The sequence below is a fragment of the Catharus ustulatus genome, chromosome 6 (assembly GCF_009819885.2).
Source record: "Catharus ustulatus isolate bCatUst1 chromosome 6, bCatUst1.pri.v2, whole genome shotgun sequence".
Lineage (NCBI taxonomy): Eukaryota > Metazoa > Chordata > Aves > Passeriformes > Turdidae > Catharus > Catharus ustulatus.
This window is the reverse complement of record NC_046226.1, coordinates 15,354,565-15,368,545: the sequence shown is the minus strand read 5'-3', so window position 1 is coordinate 15,368,545 and position 13,981 is coordinate 15,354,565. Positions and strand designations below refer to the sequence as shown.

General features: G+C 40.5%; 1 protein-coding gene across 2 annotated transcripts in view; it reads right to left on the bottom strand.

The window, feature by feature from the left end:
* The window catches only part of DICER1 (dicer 1, ribonuclease III), a 66,180-nt gene extending 57,634 nt beyond the window's left edge, over positions 1-8,546 (bottom strand). Inside the window, exon 1 of one of the 2 annotated variants that reach the window (XM_033061833.2) lies at positions 8,451-8,546. The gene's annotated coding sequence lies outside the window, so the exon portion shown is untranslated. Of the gene's footprint in view, positions 1-8,229; positions 8,414-8,450 lie in introns of those variants that run through there. The other variant, XM_033061829.1, reaches the window with a different exon arrangement.
* Between the last annotated feature and the right edge of the window lie 5,435 nt (positions 8,547-13,981).

The window sequence follows — 13,981 nt, the reverse complement described above, 5'->3', positions numbered from 1 at the left end:
TCTAACTTGTTACTTCTGAACTTCCTACGTAATTATATAGCAAAGTCTGCTCTGGATAGTGTAGAGTCCTAAAGCTCTGATTTCAAGTGAGTGATTACAAATCCATACCAGATTCACATTAAATAGACGAGAGTTGTTTGGCTTTATTTGGGGACAATGATGGCTGGCTTTAGGGTTTTGTGTGTATGTTTGTTTGTTTGTTGTTAAATCAGGACAATGATTTCCCCTTCCCTCACTAAAATGGAAACACTGAGCTTTGGAGAGCATTTAAAGCTAATCAAAATATACCAAACATCTTGAACACACCATTACCAAAAAATCTCACCCCACCATTTTTATAAGAATGGAAAATTGGATTGAGGAAAACATTAATATTTAATAAAATTTAGTAACTTGAAGTTAAATCATTGATTTGTATCTAATTGTATAGTGTCTTGGAATATAATCACTATGTTTGAGGTAAAAAGGAAAATAAGTCCTAGAATTTTAAGTAGTTTCTTGCACAGATTCCTAATTATGGAGTCACAACTACAAATTGCCACTAGGCAAAAACGAGAGATTTCAAACTAGGCATAACTTTAGATGTGAATTTTCCAAGCTAATAGCTAGTCTAAGTGTTCCATCTTGATTACTGCACTGATTGCAGTTACTATTAAAAAAGTTATTTCTATCTCAGAACAGTACTTGCTAAAGAAGTGTTTATAAATCCAACTGCTTTTTAATTTAATTTTCATAGCATAATTTTCCCCTCACTTTGGTTCCTATCCTGGGTTTACCACAGCTGACTTTTATACACAACCCCACAGAGCTACTTCATAACACACTTGTTTATACCAGCTATTAACAGTAAGTGAGAAAGTACAAAGTCAAGAATATCATGGTGCAATTATTTCAATTAATTGGTGAGCAGTAGCAGTTTGAGGTTAGTTTTCATGAGACTGTAGATCCAAACTGATGGCAACCTGATGCTCAATGAAGCAACCCCACTGCCAGTGCTCTTCCCTTCACTAACAGCTTTGACGCTTGTCTGACTCTGGGACAAAAACAGTTCAGGACAATATAACCAAGTGATTTTTTTTCCCTTGATCTAGGCAAGTTTTCTACTGGCTCAGCAAGCTGAATTAAGCAGCTGATATGGAGCAGAGAATTACTAGAGCTGGCATGAGGAGGAGGTTGTCATCCACTTTGACAGCCACTCGAACACCTTCATTACAGAAAACAAGGAAATTGGATTCAACAGCTTTTTGACCGTGTGATTTAAACTCAGACACCAGCTTCCCTTCTCTATTGCCAACTGCTGCTGAACTGTGTTACACTAAGATCAGTAAGAATTCCAAACCCAAAACTCCTTCCTGTGTAGTCCAAAATTATTTAAATAGTGCCAGAGGAAACACCTAAAGGCAGCAGACTGCAGTACCGGGATGAACTGATAAAAGGTTTTAACAACTCCTAATAGCTGGCAATGTATACATTAGTGGCATACCACTCCAAATGCCTGCCAGAAATCAGCAGCTGCTTCATCATTACACCAGTCACTACATGCCCTAAAATCATCCAATAATTCCTTGCAGCCCCTCATCAGCTGAGATAACAACTGGTCAGTAGACAATTTTAATAAAGCATTATTTTGTCACTTAAAACTCAGCCTGTATTCACTTTAGGCAACACACAGTCATTAGAAGACCATTTTCCAGACATCTTACTACTAATCAAGGCAGGTTTAACTTCTTAACTTCACCATAGCAAAGCATTAACTATGCAAGATTACAATAGAGAAAACTGCTCATCTCCTGGAAGTTGATCACATCTTTCAAAGACTCAGGGAGCTCATAAATGTCTTTGGCATTCTCCCAATCCTTTTTTCAATTAAATACTTGGAAGATAAAAATGCATTACTTTCCTAAAACCTACACACTTTCTCGTCCAGAGCTTCATCACCCACCATGCCTCAAACTCGTTGCTCTCAAATTGCTCAATAGGTGGTACAGCCACAGTTCTGTAGTGGAAGATTTTATTAACTCAGAGCCTTTGTGATTGATTACACAGCAAACAAATTAACTGATCTATTCAGTATAAAAACCTACGGGTATACATTTCTGGAAATACCTAGATATATGTTTATTTTTTGATTTATAATCTTTGAAATAATACAGACAGTTTCTTGTTGCCTTATCACTTACATCTTGCTACCTTTCTTTAGTGTCAGTGAACTCCTGAGGCCAATGCTGATAGAGTTCAATATTCTTTAGAAACAATGAACTTTCCTCACACACTTTTTTTACAAGTTGTAAAAAATTGTAAGGCAGTCTATGAAACCTTGCTGACAGTAACTGCAGAAATAATGAAAAAGATACAAAGATAATCCCTTGGCTCACAGTAACATGCTTCTGTCACTTCCCCCTTACAGTTTCTGCCATTCATGCTGACTCTGTTCATTAAATTGGTAGAAAACATTCATATTCCAATTTGCCTCTTAGTTTGTCTCACACAAACAGGAAAGTATAAGCAGCAAGAAGAACAAGTAACAAAAACACACATCTTTTAGAGGACTCAAAAAACACAGCAGAAACAGAAGTTTAAATGTGTGCTTGTTAGAAGGCTTTTTGTTTTAAGAAGTACTGCACTTTTTTATGCCCATTATCTATCTCCAATAGTAATTTAGTTTCTACAGTGTTGGCAGTCATTGAGATAGTACAACGTTAGACAGCAAGAACCATGAAAAATTATCTTCAGCAGCTGGAGGGAAGGGAGAAGCATTAATTTTTTTCCCCAAAACAAATTTAAACAGAGATCATATCCCTTCTTACCAACTTTATATAGCAAGTTGACAATACGAGCATTTAACTGTGGTTAAAAGATGGCAAAAGTTATGGGTCACTGTAAAAAAATTGACCAGAGCTTTTGCTTGCGTTGTAAGCACTATCATTTTAAGTCTTCTCCCAGAAACAAAAGCATAGTAGCCACTGACCATGAAGGTATAGCAAAGCACAAGTCTGCCTGCTCAGAAATACACAGCTTCAGCGAAGAATTAGAAGTCTTGCTTGAGATTGACCCTAGACACTAATAACCTGAATAAAGAAGAAATACTATCAATTAATATTATGAATCAATAAAACCCCAGTTAATAAGTCAGATTAAATACATTTAAATGTTTTAAGGTATGCAGAATATAAACTTCTGGAAAATGTCTTATTTATGCACTTGAAAATTATACTCGAAAGAGGGGGTGAAAACAAAAATACCTGAATTAACTTGCCAAAATTTAATGAGAAAGTTAAGTCTTCTACAGTTTGAATGCTGTCTAGGATTCAGATCACCTCTAGAAGTTTTTACTGCAAACTATAAGGCAACTTCACCTTTAGACAGATAAGCCTTCTTCATTAATTTCTGCTTGAACTAGAATATATAGTGAAAATATCATAAAAGGCCAGTAACAGTTCAAAGACAGCTGTAAGAAGCTTAGAATAGATCAGAAACAAAGCAGATTTTGCAAACAAAAGAGAAACATGAATTGTAAAGGTAGCCAGCCCAGACACGTTTGCACAGCCAAATCACCTCAATGGAGTCAAACAACTTTAAAAAGCAAAATGCAATTACGTCACTTCCTAAGGAAAGGGGATTTATGCAATCAGTAAGTGGGCAGGTCTAAAACTGGAGTTTTCAAAAATAAAAGATTAAAAAATAATCCTAAATTCCTATATTTAAAACAGATTTCTTTACTGCTACTTACTAGCATCTCAGCTGAGGAACAGCTGCTACACTGCTTGACAAACTATCAAGAATTAGAATCCAGAAGAGGAGAGAGGCACCGGATATCAGGCTTTAATAACTAACAGTAAGGGATTGGTTCAAACATGCATTTGGTTTATACTTGTGTGTGTATTTGTACAAATGTAAAAACACAAGGATACTGATATTTAAAACAAACAAAACACCCCAAGATCAGCTAAAACAGTCCCAAACTGACCATCTCTATTTCCAGCAACCAATCTTTCAAGTCAGTAGCCACCCTGCTGTTTCTCAGATCTTTCACGCTCATTCAATGAGCCAAAAGAAATTAATGTTTTATGAAGAATAACAGAATACTTAAAACATGGACAGAAACTGTATCATGCCAACTTACACTACAGAAGTACTGAGTAGCTGACATAAAGAGAACAAAACACAGCAAACCAAGATTTTCTATTACCATTAGCAAAGATCAAGACAGAACACTTTTGATTTCTTGTCTTGGTAAGAAGAGTAGTAACACCATGCCAATCAAAACACAGATCACAGTCTGACAAGTGTACTGCCCTTAAATGAAGGGCCACAACAAGCAGTACAGGAGTATTTACAACAGGAGAAAGTGGAAAATATTGCTCTTTCTTCTCTTTCCCATCAGAGAATGGCCTTTCAACACCTGCAGCTGTACAAGAACACAAGTAAATTCCCTGACATGAGTTTCAGTTCTCTGCTACTTGACTATATGATTTTGAAGGCAACAAATATAATGGAAAGCTGATTTAACTAATGCAGTCTGCAACACAGAGCAGAAATAAGGGAATTCCAAATACTGCTCAGCATGCAAACTTGAAAAATTATGATGTTACTAGATAAGCATGCAAGAACTATCAAAACGAAGAGTTTACCTAATATAATAACATGGTACACATTAAAGTGGGCACTGCTTTGTTCTCTAGATTAAGTCTTCTAGAACATTTATTTTAATAACAGTCCTAAAGACACCATACCCCCAAATTAACACAGTTTAAGCACCAAAACTCTAAATGTCAACAAAGACTGTAACTTCAGCTAAAAAATTAGCTTTTCGTTTTTACTCTATATCAAGTTTCTTCTCTTCTGGTTTATCACAATACATATGGTACTCACAAATGGCTAACTGATGAAAAAAATGTCAGGTGTAAAGCAAAATCATGCTTTCTGATCTACTCCAACTTAGCCCTCAGGACATAGCATTCTAAAAGCACACTGTACTCATTTTATAGAAGTTCCTGTTTTACACAACACTATAATTGTACTTTTACTTTCTTTAAAAGTAGTACTTCCTAGATATATATATATATAAATAAATAAAATCAAGCTTCTGCTGTCAGTCTGAAGAAATTACTTGAACACATCAAGGTGATGGGATACAGATGGTGAGTGGCTGGTTACACAGTCAGGCACTAGGACATGGAGCCACCTTGCTCTTCTGCCAACAACCTATCACGCTCAGTACACTCCCTAGTTTGTACTAACTACACGAGAGGGAAAAGGAGAGAGAATTATTATATTCAGAGAGAATTACGGAACAACAGAACAACCCATCTCAGAAGGTTCTGAAGTTATACCTGCTGCCTGATGCCTGCTACCTTTTCACTGGCCCTAAAATCAGGAAACAGACACAGTCAGGTGATGAAAAGCAGTTACCTTATGGTGCACAACATGCTGAATGAAAAGTACCAAAGATGCACATGTAACACAAGGTGGATACAATTTCTATAAGTTTAGCAAATTAGTATAACTGACAAGAATCCCCAGTTAGAGACATAGGTGATAAGGTGATTCATCCCTGGTTCTACCCTTTTCTGAAACTCCCCCCTAGGACAGTAACTAAACTTTGTTCATGAAAATGTGTTTCCAGAAGTCATTCTGACCATTCTCATCCACAGCTCCCAGAGAATCTAAACTTGGATCCCCAGGGCTTGGAGCCACCGGGAATTTCTTGTGTCTTTCTGTCTAATGGAGAAGACAAAATGCTAGCTACAAATTCAGTAATAGGCTACAGAGCTACAAATATATATGTAAAGAATATATAAAAGCAAAACCAGCAAAAAACAATTCAGTAACAACAGATTAACCTACACCCCAAAATAAAAAACCTGTCTGTAGTCTTAGCACTTACTATAATGCTCATGGACCCTAAAGCCCTAGAATCCTTTTTAGAATCTTCCTGACTTCTGGTTCTCACTTATATTCTAGAGCTTATCTAAGAGAAATCAAACTATTTCAGCTCTTTTATCCATTTTTCCTAAACAATTCCTCACTCTTTTAAGAATGCATGTGTTTCCACTTGGTTTTGCCAGTAATTTGCATTCAGCAGAGATCAATGCACATTCAGTCAGTTCATACCGAATGCCAACACAGGACAAGCTGAGATACTCAGACTCTGAGTACCTTGCTGAAGTAAATCCATACACTGCTGAAAAAATGGTCAAGTATTTTGCACATTTTTGATGTGGGAAAGGAGAAACGTCTATGGGCAACATTAAAAAACTCCATGAAAATACACTTGCTTTTGAACCGCAGGTTTTAGGTTTTTCCATTTGTATGCTAGAGATGATCAAAGTATTGGAAAAAAAAATCAACTTCTAGAAAAACATTAGTGCAATATAACAGACTGAACAGTTTGGTTGGCTACCCCTTATCAGTAACCAGAGGAGGACATGTACGGAACTGTATAATTGACTGAAAAAATACTCTTGTTTTTATAGCCTTGCATGAATTTCACTACAAATTAATTGTTTCAACTGTCGTAAATTTCTGGCATACCCAACAGACTGATGCACCATGTCTTTCAGTTACACACAAAGATGTATCACATTTTGTGTTTACCCTGTAGGATACAAAAATCCTTCAAAACAGGAGAAACAAGCAAACAATCAACACTTCCTTCTTCTACTTTCTTCATTACTCTCTTTGTGATGTTTATTATTCCTTCACTGGCATGTCCTTAGTCGTGTGAAAAGTCCCAGTCAATTTTCAATCTATACTTCTCTTAGCCTAATACAACCTTTCTAAAGTAGAAGAGAGATGAAGAGAAAATACCTTAACTGCATTTCATATCAAACATACAGACTGAGAACAGGTTTATACAATGACATATTGATGCTATTTCCTTCTCAATTAGTTGTTAATTTTTGTATTAATCACTTTGTGGCTGCCAAGTACTGATCTGCCACTTTCACAGAACTGTATCATCTGGATGCTTTGAAGAACAGTAGTAGCTAATTCAGGGTCAACATTTCTGAATAAATAAACTCATATTTGTTAACCCTACCAATTAGTAAAGTAACAATCCAATTATTAAGCATGTAAAAAAAGCACCTTTCAGCTGAAAACTGCTAGTAGCATCTTCAAAGCTCACAGACCACAATGTGCAGATAGACAGTAAGAAAGACTCTCTTAAGAGAGAAGCTTAGGAGAATAGTTATGAAATTAATTTCAGTTAGTGTCTGTGTGAACTTGCTAAAACAAGCACTACCCCCACCTACGGAACATACACATGCAGTCAGCATTTCAGCAGAGCATCCAGAGCGGCTTATTTAAAGAAAACATAGTAAAACAGGGCAAACTGAGTGCCTGTGAAGTTAACTGGTTTGATTACCACGTTTAGCGAAAGAAAACGAAAGACAATCTTCCAGCCTATACACTTTCACCACTTGAGCTCACTACATAACTTGAAGACCAAAATCTTAATATCAAAAATACTCAAAGATGATCTGAAGTGCCAAACATCCTCCGGACTCTTAGCAGTTAGCTGAGATTTACTATTCACTTTTAGAGTCACTTTTATTAAACATTAATTTCTGGTTAAGCATAATGCACACAAAAATATCTCTTTTTTTTTTGGTCAGATATTAGTATCACACCGCCCATTTTCTACTCATGCAGGCTATTTACATATTACCTAACGAAACCAACAAAGTCCTGTGCAAAAATATATGACTGTTTAACCTTTCACTTTTCAACGGATATTCACACAGCACACGGTCTGCCTTAACCACGCTGCCTTCATTTACCCTGCAAAAGGATGGAAAGGAAGCAGAGAGCCAGGCCATTCTTATATCGCCTTCAACACCAGCACTGCCGAGTTTAAACTCCTTTACTACCCGCCACTGCTTTCCCGGGACACGGCGGGAGGGCCCCAGAGCCCCCGGGAGGCTCCGGCGCGGCTGCCCGGGGGTGCCGCTCACAGACAAAGCCGAGCGGGGCCGCAGCGCGGCCCAGCCGTGCGGGCCCCGCCGCCGCCGGGGACATACCCGGGCCGATCCCGGGCTCCGGGCATCTGCGCCGGAGGCCGCTGGGGCGGAGGCGGAGCAGCAGTGCCCGGGCCCCGGGAGGGAGGGACGGACTGCCGCCATCCCACCCCGCTGGCGGCGGCGCCGGGGCCGCGGGAGCTGCGGCCGGCGGGCGCGACACACCCGCACTCGGCCGCCATGCAGCTCCCGGCGCGCCATCTCCTACCTGATCGGACCGGACCCAGCCCGGCGTTTCCCCCTACTACAGGCCGCGTCTCATTGTGCTCCTGCCGCCGCCATTTCCCCGCCGCCGCCGCCTCAGTCCCCGCAGCTGTCAGGTCCCTCCATTCACCTGGGCCCGGGACGGCCTCCCCCTCCCTCCCTTGCCCCTGCGCTACGGCGGGCGCTACGCAAACGGAGCGCCGCCCCCGCCCCTCCCGCCCGTACCAACGGGGGCCGCCCAGCGCCCGCGGCGCAACCCCGCTCCGAGAATGCCGCCCTGCGCAGTCCGCACGCTCCGCGTCCCCCACGCTATGAGAGGGAGCAGGCGATTGGCGGCCGCAGCCGGGTAAAAGGTGAAAGGTTCGCGCGGCGGCCAATGGGACGGCGGGATACAGCGACTGCCGGAGAGCCTCCGGGCGCTCACGTGCCTGCGCGCTCCCTCCCCTCCCCCGCCGGAGCGGTGCGAGCGCTCGGCCGTGCCCCGCGGGCGGGCGGGTCTCGCGCGCTGGAGCGGGGGGCGCGCGGCGGCGCTGGGGCGAGGGCAGTGCCCGCCATCTTGGGAGCGGGGTCGAGGGCCGGGCTGTCGGTGCTTCTGCCACTGAGGCAGGGCTGGTCATGGGGAGACGGATCTGAGGGAGTGGGGTTGTTCTATCGCACGGCGGTCCCTGCGGGTGATCCCGTTTGGCAGTGTGGATAGAGAGCTGTCTCAGCTGTCTCATGACTGTGTAACAAAATCCTGCCTTTCCAGACATAGGTGGCCATTTCCATCAGAAGTCACCTTCCTGCCACAGGCAAAGCGCAACTTTTCCGCTGGGGAGCCTTCAGTCCTTGTTGCTGCAGGGCCCAGAAGGTGGAAGAAGAAAGGACAGCTGGAGGTGGTTGGGTTATGTGGGTTCCCAAGGCAGCATCTCCTCCTATCCCTGCACGAGGCAGATTGTCGCCTGGCTGGACCAATGGTCTCACTCCAGTATCTCAGAAACACTCTGTTGATTTAGTAGATGTTACTACTAGATGTTAAATATTTTTTAAAGTGCCCTGAAATGTCTAGGATTAAACAGCTGGCATTTTTTGCCGCCACCAAAACCGTTCAGCCAGAGGTGAATGAGATAGATTTGTGCTAAGCCAGGAGACCAAGTGAGAGTCTTACATGATTGAAGGTGCTTGCACAAGGACTGGATGGTGATTGGCCTTGGTGCCTAATAAAGATGAGCATAAATGTGATGCCACTTCTGGCCAGCCACTGCCTTTGTTGTGTGGAAGGCAGTGTGTTTTCAGTGGAAGATCTGTTGCTGGACATCCAGGTTCCTCCTTCCATCTGCTCCCTACCAGGGTCTTGCCATTGTAACACAACTGTGCCTACAAAATCTGTATGAAATGATAAAGCTAATTAGAGCACTCCTAAGGTTCATTTGAAACAACTGGAGTAAAATTACTTCAGATTCAAAGTGATCTAGAGGCCTGGGGTATTACCAAATTAAGTATTTTCTTGGCACAAACCTCTGCTGCTTTTTAGAGCACATCTTCTGTATTGCCCGCCATTATGTTGTTAAATGTTACAGTACTAGGTATTTTTAAAGGATTGAAAGGGCATCCTTCTGTTTCTTTTATGGATGGAAGAATAATTATATCCCATGACAAAAGCTGAGGAAGAAGAGCAGCTGTTCAGTCTTATCCAGTGGGAACTGTCAGAGCATATGGGTCTATTTTTCCAATTTTAGCTGAAGTACTGAAGGAAATTGGCATTCTTGATTCATTCTAACATAAAATAGAACAGAAAGAAACCCTGGTTAAATAATGAATTTTATCCATTTCAAGTAGGTTCAAAGAGAAAGCAAGCAGAATACTTAGAAAACAAAACAGACAAATGCCAGGAGAATTCTGGAAGTTATTTTCTTATAAAATCGGGTGTCTTTTTCCACAGCTGTTTCCTCCTCAAGCCTGCCTGCTGACAGGAGTTTTTTATATAAAAGCACAGGATACAGTCTGTGCAGTTTATTACAATTATTTCCCCACTACCCTCTCTCCATTCAAAGAAACAGATATTTGATGTCATATATTTGTGTAATCATACCTAACCTTCAGAGTTTAAGCCCAATTTAGAAATTTATGTTGATTTCACAAATTCCTTACAAAGATTTTTAAAATGAGATTAACTCATCCACACAACTGAAAAAAATTTCACGTATTTGAAACTGGTTGGCATTCAGAGTTTGATAAAAAAAACAAACACACAACCAACAATAAAAACAAAGCAAACAGGCTGTAGGGTGGAAAGGACACACTGCCCAGCTATTAAAATCTGGAAAAGAATAAGTAACAATGTACCAGTAACAGTCTTCTCTGTATCTTTAGTACTATAAATACTGATATTTACTCTATGAAGTAACTGTTAGACAACAAGAGACATTTATCTCCCTTTTAAAAAAATCAGTAACAGATGGAGAGTGGAGGTTTTTCTGGGTTTTTTTTTCTGTTGACTAAGATTAAAAAAATACTCTGGGTTAGAAAAGAAGAAAACTGACATTAAAAATCACTTTGTCACAATGAATTGTCTTTGCTCGTGCTCCAGAACTCTCTAATCCCACTGGTGGAAACCAGGCGTTTTGGCTCCACTTGCCACATCAGGTTCTGAAATGGACTCTGAAGAGATTCCTTCCTGTGAGACAATGGTGACCTCTGTTGTTCCCTGCTGTTGGTACCAGCCACGATGTCCTCAGGCCTCCTGTCGCACACTGGTTCAGTAGCACCCTTTGAAACAAGCTGGTACTTACCGAGGAAATCCGTGCCCAAGCGTTGCATTCTAGTTTCTGGCCAGGAAAGGATGCGTCTATTCTGCACTCCACTCAGGAAATTTTTCCTCGGGGCTTTCCACTTAGGAAGCCCCTAATCTGGCTACCAGGTTTTCCAGCTGTGAATCACTGCAGGAAAGAGCAGTTGCAAACATTTTAAACCATGGTGCTAATAATGACACCTGCAATGTATTATGAGAAAAAGCTGCAGGTATGATTACAGAGAAGGAAGCTGGAAGAAAGAAAGAACCTTTTTTTGAACAAATTCCATTTCTAAAACTGAAGCTTAGATTTTGACAAGGTGTTAGGTTGCACGAATCTTTGTCTCACCCTAAAATGCATTAAAAAAAAAACTGGCATGTTTTCCAACTCCAGTGACCCAGAGGATAATTCCGAGGATATTTTCCATAGTGCAAGAGAAACTTCAGTGATTTTTTTTTTTTTTTTTTTTTACCTCTGTAAATTGCTGGCATGAGGATATGAGCTGATGTAGTTTGGAAACTGACCCCTCTCTCTTCTGGCAACATTTCCCAGGCAAAGTTTTCTGCTTTTTCCTTGGATTTCTCCAGACTGATGACCTCCTCCATCATCTTCTACTTATAGAGTGTCTTTATCACAGTGACATGTCACTAAAGAAACTAATTTAAAGCACTGGTAAGGAAGAAGGATGGAGAAGAATAAATGTTCTGTTAGGAAAGAAATCCCTTTTTGACCCCCTATAGCTACCAGTGGATGAAAAAAAAAAGGGGAACAAAATTTATGTCAATTTGTATTCAACTCTGAGCTTGTAATTGTGTTGTCTGTTGTGGAATGTCTCACAGAGAGAATACTTTTTAACCAAAATTGGCTTCCAACTCCTCTAGAAATCATTTTTGGCTTGTTTTGATGCCATCAAATCTACAGAGGGTTTGGGTGATGTGATTAATTTTCCTATAAATTTAGAAATACATCAAAAGTAGAAAAAGAAGGGAGTCACAGAAGATCTTGGTGTGACTAAAAATATCTGAACACAGACAGCAAGAAGGAAAAGTTTTGCTCAGGTTTACTGATGATGTCAGCCCTTGAAGTACTGAGCACTGCACTGTTTCCTTTCAGGTTTGGGCCAGCAGGGAACACAAGGAGCAATTTCTAAAAATGGGTGCAAGGTTTCCCTTTTTCTAGTCACCTGGGGCTTCACCTGTTGCAGTTTTGTTACAGAAAGAGGGGAAATATTTCACAATTAGCTGCAATGGTACAGTGCAAAAGATCTGCCATTCAACAGTTAACAGAAGTTCCTAATGTCTTTGAGATACACACTTGTTAATGCTCATTTATGCCTGAGAACCAAGAAATACCACTTTGTAATGTATAAATCTGTATTTTTGTAGATTCTTGATAACATGCAGAAAATACATATCAGCAGAGTGATAAATCTGTTCCCCAGGGTACAGAGCAACCATAAAAAAAATGTGGAAATAATCAATTTGAAGTAGTTACAGCAGATGGAGCTATAAATTTTGTTTTGATCCAAGATAAAGTTTGCCAAGGACTGTGGTAAGCCAGTGGTACTGTCTCACCAAGGAATGGAGGTAGGCACAGAAGGCATCTCATAAATTGCTGCAATTAGCGCTCCTGGAAATAATCCTTGTAACATCAGTAGAAATAGCAACCAAAAAGCTCACTGCCATATATTAGTGTTTTAACAGAGATGACAGCTCAAGTCAAAGGCTTTGCTATATCTACTCACCAGTTTGATGGTTCTCCTGCTCCTGCTGGCTTTTGTTTACCAGCCAGGTAAAGTGAGCCCTGAAGCGAGGATGAAGGTTTCAGTTCATACTACCAACAAGAATACGTGTGATGGCCACAGGTTATCCTAGGGATGTCTGGGCTCCTGTAGAACCCAAGTGCATACTCAGTTTGTACACATGTGTAGGGCTCCCTATTTGAAATTAACCCTGTGCTTGTCTTTGTTGCCAACTACCAGATGGATCCAGTGTATTTCCAACACTGCATGTACATCATCTTCAAGCTACAAAAATTGTGATTACACAGCAAGGATAATTATTTTTGAGTTTCTGTCAGACTTATTTTTATCCCAGAGTAGTTAAAAGAAAACTAGTCCTATGGTTCCTGTCTTAGGATGTTTGAATTTGAACTGAAGTTTGGATCTCATACCATTATAAAAGTTTACTCTGCTCCCACACACTGAAATGACCCACCTTGCCTATTTGAACTTCATACCCTCCCCACTGCACTTGCAAATTCCTAACCACAGTGTCAGCAGCAAAAAAAATGAACCCAACTAAAGAAGCAAAGAACAAAGAAAACCCCAAAGAAATAAACCCCCCCCAAACAAAACAAAACAACAACAACAAAACCAAAACCAAAACAAACCCCAAAGAAACAAAACACCAAACAAAGTATATTTAGAGATTTTAAAGTTTTAGTAATGAAAAGTGGTAGGTGCCCTATCCCTGGAAACATTTGGTCAGACTGTACAGGTATCCGAGCAACCTGATTTGGTGGAGGTGCCCATGGCAGAGCACTTAGACTGGAAAATATTTAAAGAGCTCTTCCAGCCCAACCATTCTATGATTCTGGAAATCTGCAATGCTAACAGCACTGGACCCAAACATCCCAAATTCTCAACAGCACCATGAATATTCTCTTGCTATGTATGCTTAGGTGTGTGGGAGGGTAGTCCAATAGACAGGCAGAGCTACTCCAGGAGTGGTTAGAAACACTTTGAAAGCATGTGGGATGATTTGATTTTGTAGGATTAGAGGAATATTTACATGTCCGAAAGTGTGATACCTATGAAACTTTAAGAGAAGAATCATTCCTATATCTTTCCTATATGCCATTTCCTTTTTCTGTGTTTATCGAATTTAGATGTATTTTTCAGGACACACATCATGGGGCTGATTCTGAACTGTATTGCAGTACTTTTTTTAAAATTTTCTTTTTCTCATATACTGAAAAAAATGT